The sequence below is a fragment of the Trachymyrmex cornetzi genome, unplaced genomic scaffold, assembly GCF_001594075.2.
Source record: "Trachymyrmex cornetzi isolate Tcor2-1 unplaced genomic scaffold, Tcor1.1 scaffold123, whole genome shotgun sequence".
Classification (NCBI taxonomy): domain Eukaryota; kingdom Metazoa; phylum Arthropoda; class Insecta; order Hymenoptera; family Formicidae; genus Trachymyrmex; species Trachymyrmex cornetzi.
Window position 1 is genome coordinate 304,916 of NW_017295795.1, and position 6,913 is coordinate 311,828.

Below are 6,913 nucleotides of genomic sequence, written 5' to 3' on the forward strand. Positions count from 1 at the left end.
TTTTTCGACTCAGTTTAGTCCACTCTATCTACACAAAAGTGATTGGCAAAAAAGGTCGGGACACTCTGTATGTAGCATATTTACATATATATAACATTGATAACGTTCATATCGATATCGATATCATTTTATTAAAATGTATAATATAATTTATAATAATATGTATATTAGACTAGATATATATTTTCTTATGATTATATATATAATATAATATATGTATTATATTACATACATATGTGTAATATACATGTATTGTTCATTCGATAGCACAACTCGTTCGCAACAATTCATTCGATATCCCAAAGTCGGGATAAGGCCTACCTCTTGTAAGGTTTTTGTAACAGTAGATTTTTTCCAGAATTAAGCTGTTAGCTTAATGTCCAACCCCCAGCCTGGGGGATTCATACATATACCCTGGTGAAAATTTTTCTCATAATTTTCTTTACAACCTGCAACATTTTTCAGAAATACTCAGAAATATTCGGAAAGTTTATATCTTCTTTCAAAATTTTTCATACAAGTAAATTCTGAAATATCCTGAAATTTCTCATCCCACATGCAGAAAAATGTATAGTAAATACCACTAGAATTCTAGTAAACTTTATGGAATTATCAATATTCATATAAGGATACGTGCCCACTTATGTAAAATTTTCTTTACATTTCTGGTAAATGAGATTGTCGTATGATAATCATTCTTACCTTATTGACAACAATTTTTTCTTTAGCATTGACAAAATTTACTTTACTGTAAGTATAATTTACTTTACTGAAAGTATAATTTATCTTTCTATAAGATAATAGTCACTTGAAATGATGTACTATAATCATAATGTAGGGTAAAAGCAGAGATTATGGAATAGCTTTTTTTAAATTAACAATGCTCCGATATAAATGCATATAAAGACTTTAAATTTACACAGAACTCTTGAATATGTTAGCTACAACATCCAATAAATGAAAGTCGCCAAAATTTAAGTCCAACGTCAATATTAACAAAAAAGTCAAAAGTAAGAAAATGGGAGGATCTAAAAAATGGGATGTAATATGGAATACCGATGAAATTTTGACCATACCCAATAAGAAATGACAATGGAATTTGATGATTTCGACGTCGAATCGATATCGATTCGATGTTGATTCCATTGTTATTTCACATTGGGTAGTAATGAATAACACAATAAATGAAGTCCAAATTTGTTTATTTATATAAACTGATCAAGAAAAATAGAAAACTGTTTAATTTTTATATGTATACTATACAATAACACAGAAAATATAATAGCATCATTACGAACGTTATTACGTATGGATAAATAAAAAATCGCAAATAAGCTGATAAATCGCAAATAAGCTGATATAGAGTACATGCTGTGATCTAACCTAACCTAATCTGATCACGAATAAGTTGCTAACATGCATGGAATCTATTCCATATTTTCAACCCTCGATGTATTCCACATTACCTGCATGTCGTCATATGACAAATAAAGTCTTTCCGTAGCAATAAACAAGTTTGGAATAGCAATTAATCTGCATAATATTGTTCATGCAACATTATTAAAAGCGTTTGTACAATATAAGCATTAAAAAAAACTTACCTTTAGTTTGTGAGAACACTTTTTAGAAAAAGCTGCCGAATCTTCTGACGTAACGAAAATGAATAAATGTTAATTGTAGCAAAACGGTTGGTCGGACCGAGTTCATTGCTTGTTATGACATGTTTGGTAACAGTTGCAATAACTTTCAGCGATTGCCGCCAGATTGCAATGCTTTGTTTAAAAAATAAGCCACTATTCCATATTAGTATCCTACGCCATAATCCCTGATTTTACCCTACTTTTTATCTTACATCTCCGGTATTTTTTACTTTTAGGCAAATAAAATTTATCACAAATTCGGTAAAAATAGCCAGAATATTTTTACTAGTCTTGGAAGATATCCATCTCTAAATTATTTTTCTCCGTGCATAATTTTTAAAAAATATTTTTTAATATTTTAGATTTTATAACATTTCATTAGAAATTATACTTACAAAAAATCTTAAAAATCTTACGATATTTTATAATTAACGTATATAAAAAATTCTGAGAAAAGATGTAGATTTTCTGAGAAATGTGCCAATTCGTATAAAAAATGTGAGAAAGTTATAAAATTATACAGAAATTCTAAAAAATATATAGAAATTTTGAAAAATTATATGGAAAATTCTGAAAAAATTTTTTTTAGAGTATCCACTAATATATGGGACTTAGGCCCAGTTTCACAACTCATGGTTAACTCTTAACCGAGGTTCAATTTATTTCTCATCTTTTTCTAATTCTGGAACTGAAAAGAGATAATGAATAAGTTGAACCTCGGTTAAGAGTTAACCGTCAGTTGTGAAACTGGGCCTTACAGTTTAACGCCAGATCCGAACGGCGCTGGTGATCAAGGGCTATGGCACACAAAAAACTTAAGGCAGTAAAACGTAAGTAGTAAGGAAATTAACATGTTGGATTGACTACTGCTTACGTTATGGTCTTTATACTCTACTGTGAATGGTCAATTTGCGTACTGCTTGTGTTTTACTGCTTTAAGTTTTTTATGTTCCATGGTCCTAAAAGTCTCTTGATCACCAGATAGAATTATTTTCGGCTTCTTAAACACGAAAAATCATGTATGTAGGCGCAAGTGAAATTGAAAACTCGGATCTGCAGATTCCGAGTCAATCGCACCGAGCAAGCCACGTACTCGATGCCTCATGTATACATATATATATATATATATAATTTTATAATAGATATTATAAATATAATAGATATAACATGTAACACACACATTTATAATATTTATAATTTATAATATTATAAATACAGTAGGTATATTACATATATACATATATATATGGTACAGTATGTACAATGTAATATTATGTAATATTATAATACATATTGCGCGAAAAGAAGCAGCTAAAATGTAATCTAAACAATGTTAAATACAAGTAAATTTATTGTTAAATGTAAATGACTAATATAAAAAAAAATAAATTCAATGATTGTACCTATTTTAAATTTGCTATATTTTTTTATATAAGTATAATTTGAGAACTTGGAAAGAGTGTTTGAAAGGGAATCTGACTATCTGACATCTTCATGACGAACTATTGCGCTGGCCGACCAATGCATTCTTCCGCGATTTCCGCACGCGGTTCGCGAACCGGCCGGTGCTTACGCACGTTCCGAAAGTTCGCGCGCGGCTTTTCAAGCGCATAAAATTGATTAGGCTTACGCGCTGCTCGACGCGATAATAAAGCGATTGTCCCGATTAGATGAGTAATCCGCCTGTTAAACGGTATGCGCGAAGGGGAGCTTGACTCATGCGGACCGACTGATACGTCGAATGAAGAATTTGTTCTCCAGGAACTGGTTCGTTCATATTTAGCAATATATTTATGCTCACAAGCCAAATCGCATGTAAGGTCATGCTGGAAATCATGTTCTTCCGTAACATACAAGTTTATCTCAAGGATAATTAATTCCATCTGAGAATAAAATTTATTTCTTTTACAAATTATATAATTATTTTAAAAATTCTATAAAGTTCCCTTACTTCAAAAGTGACACGATTAAAAAAAGTTAAGCTTTCCAGAAAAGGGGAAAAATAATTTTTCAACTTGACAGAAAATTATTGACTAATCAAAAAACATTAGCAAAAAAAATATATTTTACCATAATTGATTTTGTCATTTTATTTTATCCTAAAAAATCACCCTTTTTAAGTTGTATAAAAATTTTTTAAAAGGTTAAATTAGTTTATATAGAAAAATAGGCTTGTGTACATGGAACGCAATATAATTAATTAAGTCAAGGTTTTTTTAAACGAGCAATTATAGTTATTCATAAAATAAAAATCGTTTTTTAATTAAATAAGTACAATGCTATAAAGTTTTTCAAACGTTTCGACTTACAAAGTCTTCCTCAGTGAAATACATAACATTTTTAAATAACCCCTTACAAGGTCAACGAAACGTACAATAATACAATAATAAAAATTATTTTCTATAAAAATCTTTAGAGTATGTGTGTGGAATCTAATCCTAAAGAATAACAAAGAGTAGCAACTGAGCCAATGTTAAAAAAAAGAATATTAACTTTTGAGTACTTTTAATTACCTTAATAGAAGACACTTTTTAGTTTATATTTATGTATTTAAAGTTTTGTTTTTACCTTTTAAGAAATTGTCTAAAAACAAAGTGGTATGTCGGTATCGGCGACCTTCCCCTACATGTAAACTTTTCTTATTGCATTTGAAAGAGTAATCCACGACGTAATTCACATATAGCGGAGTCGCGAAGGTGATATAGTTAGCGACACGAGCAGCGGGCTTTCCCGCGCGCTGTTAGTATTGCGAACACGATAGAAGCTGAACTTTCGGCATACGCAGCTGTCTGCTAGACATATAGAATGCGCCTAGGAAGTTTTCAATAAACCGGACAATCTACTGTGCACCACGGCCGCGATAAACTGACAGCGTCCCGCGCTGTTGTATAATGGAGCGCAGCCTCTTTATCGCGGCTACGCGACAGTAACATCTCGTCTTGCAGTTATATTTTCGCGGTATTCTCTACCTTCGCGTTGCATCCACAAGTTTTCAGATTGTACCCGCGCGATGCTCCTGCAAATGTAAAACACGTGAGCACGAACAAACCAGGGCAATAATATAGAAAAGAATATTTAGACAATGTTTTCAAGATAAAATCAAATTCGCACTGAAGGAATCAGAGCATAAAATTTTATTACGAAATCTCAATTTTAAAAAAGGGATAAGAAATAATTTCACTTAAATTTAATAGTTGATTTTAATCTGCTTTTTAGATTGTTAAAATTTATCAAACTATTATTATTACTTGATGAAGGAGAAAAGTCTTATTAAGGACGCTATTGCGATTATAGATTGGCTGCTGCAGTAAATTAGATGGTAAAATATGGCATAGCATTTTTAATTGACTGTAACAGCCAATTTTTGATTGCAGTAGCTAATTTTTGGTTGCGCTAACCTATCCGCAATGTCAGTATAGGATTTCAGGAGGCTAACAAAACCAAAAATTGGCTGCTACAACCAATTAAAAATGCTATGCCATATTTTATCATCTAATTTGCTGCAGCAGCCAATCTCTTTTTTCAGTGTAGGCAATCCTTATAAACGTCTTTATCGTTTCTGATCGTTAACATCCTTTTGAATTTACGATGCGAGATGACCTTTTATGGGTGAATATTCATGTTTAAAGAAGTAGTTAATGCTCTTTAACCTTTCGTAAAAGTTACAAAGAATTAATCCGGCGTTTCTCTCCCTCCCTTCTTCCTCTCTCTCTCTCTCTCTCTCTCTCTCTCTCTCTCTCTCTCTCTCTCGCTCTCTCTCTCTCTCATCTCTCCTTCTGTCTCATATTTGCGCACGATAGGCTTGTTAACGAGCGGATTGATCGATTGTTTTATACGGGATAATTGTCGGTTGTGCTTAACAAGCGAACGTGCGCACAAAGCGCACGTAAGGTAGAACGCAAAACGTACCTTCTAATCTCATTATTTCGCAATTACGCGGTCGCCGATCTCACGACGCGTTCGGCACGCACACGACGCGCTGGATTTTATCCATCTCGACGTCCGGACGCCTCTCAGGTCCCAAATTAGTCTCTAATTAATCCATGTCAAAGGAAATTGATCGCGACAAATCTCCGTCTGTGAACGATAGATAAATATCCATAAGCCGGCCGGACGCGTGATCCATGACTTCGCTCGAAAGAGATTCCGTGCTACATTTTTAGATATCAAAGGAGCAATAGTAACTCAATCCCTTGAGTTAAATGACATTTTGTTATTTTTTACTCATATGTGTCTCAAAATCAATTCATTTCTATAATTATAGTTTTAAAGTAAACAACGTCCACAATATTTTTATATACTAAGTATACACTTAATAAATAATATCTAAAATGAATGTGAGTCAAATTTAATAAATTTTTCGAGTTAAATTGTTTAATTTCATTGTTTTAGTTAAATTAACGACGCGCACACACACACATTGAGTCAGACGACCTATAAATAATTCAAATATAATCTAATTTGATATTATAAATTTAAGAGTGTAAATTAAAGAGAATAAATTAAGAAAAAAAAAGTTTAGAAATAAAACTAAAAATAATTTGATAACCTCAAAAATAAATCAAATTGTAAGTAAAATGCCTGCGTGAGCTTTCTCTGTGGTTGGTGTGTAAATAATATCCCCTGCAACTCACGATCTCGTGTAAAGTAGCCATGACACGGATATATTTATTAATAAAATATTTATAAATATAACTCTTAAAAAACAATAAGAATGAACTTAACAGTAAATGTTTCGACTCTAGATTTGAAGCTCATATATATATAGGCATCTTACTTATATTTGACTTATTTTTGAGAGAGCTACAAAATTATTTTTATTAAATTAAAGAGTATTTTCTCAAAGATATGTTGTCTATCGCGCGATGGAAGTATTTCACCGTGAAGGAAATTTCGCCTCTCACGTTTCTCTCGATGTGTAATAATGTGAGGTCGAGTCAAATCCCCACACTTCGCGGTTGCGTTCTTACGATCTCGCACATAAACGATCCCTCGGTCGCCACCGTCGTATGTGATCGAGAATCTGAAAGGTCGTTATTGTTTAATTAATGACTGCGCGGCCCATTAACGAGGTGGAATTATTCCGGTGTATATCGCCGCCGAACCGCGCGGCTTATTAACGAATCAACCGATCCGCGCCGTCCGGCCTCGGGGATAATTGTCGGCTTTCTTACATCGCGACGTGCGGTTCCCGTGGCGATCGCGAAGGGAGAAGGGCAATTGGCGTCCCTTCACCGATTCTGGGACGCGCGCGATGTAATAAAAGGCCGACA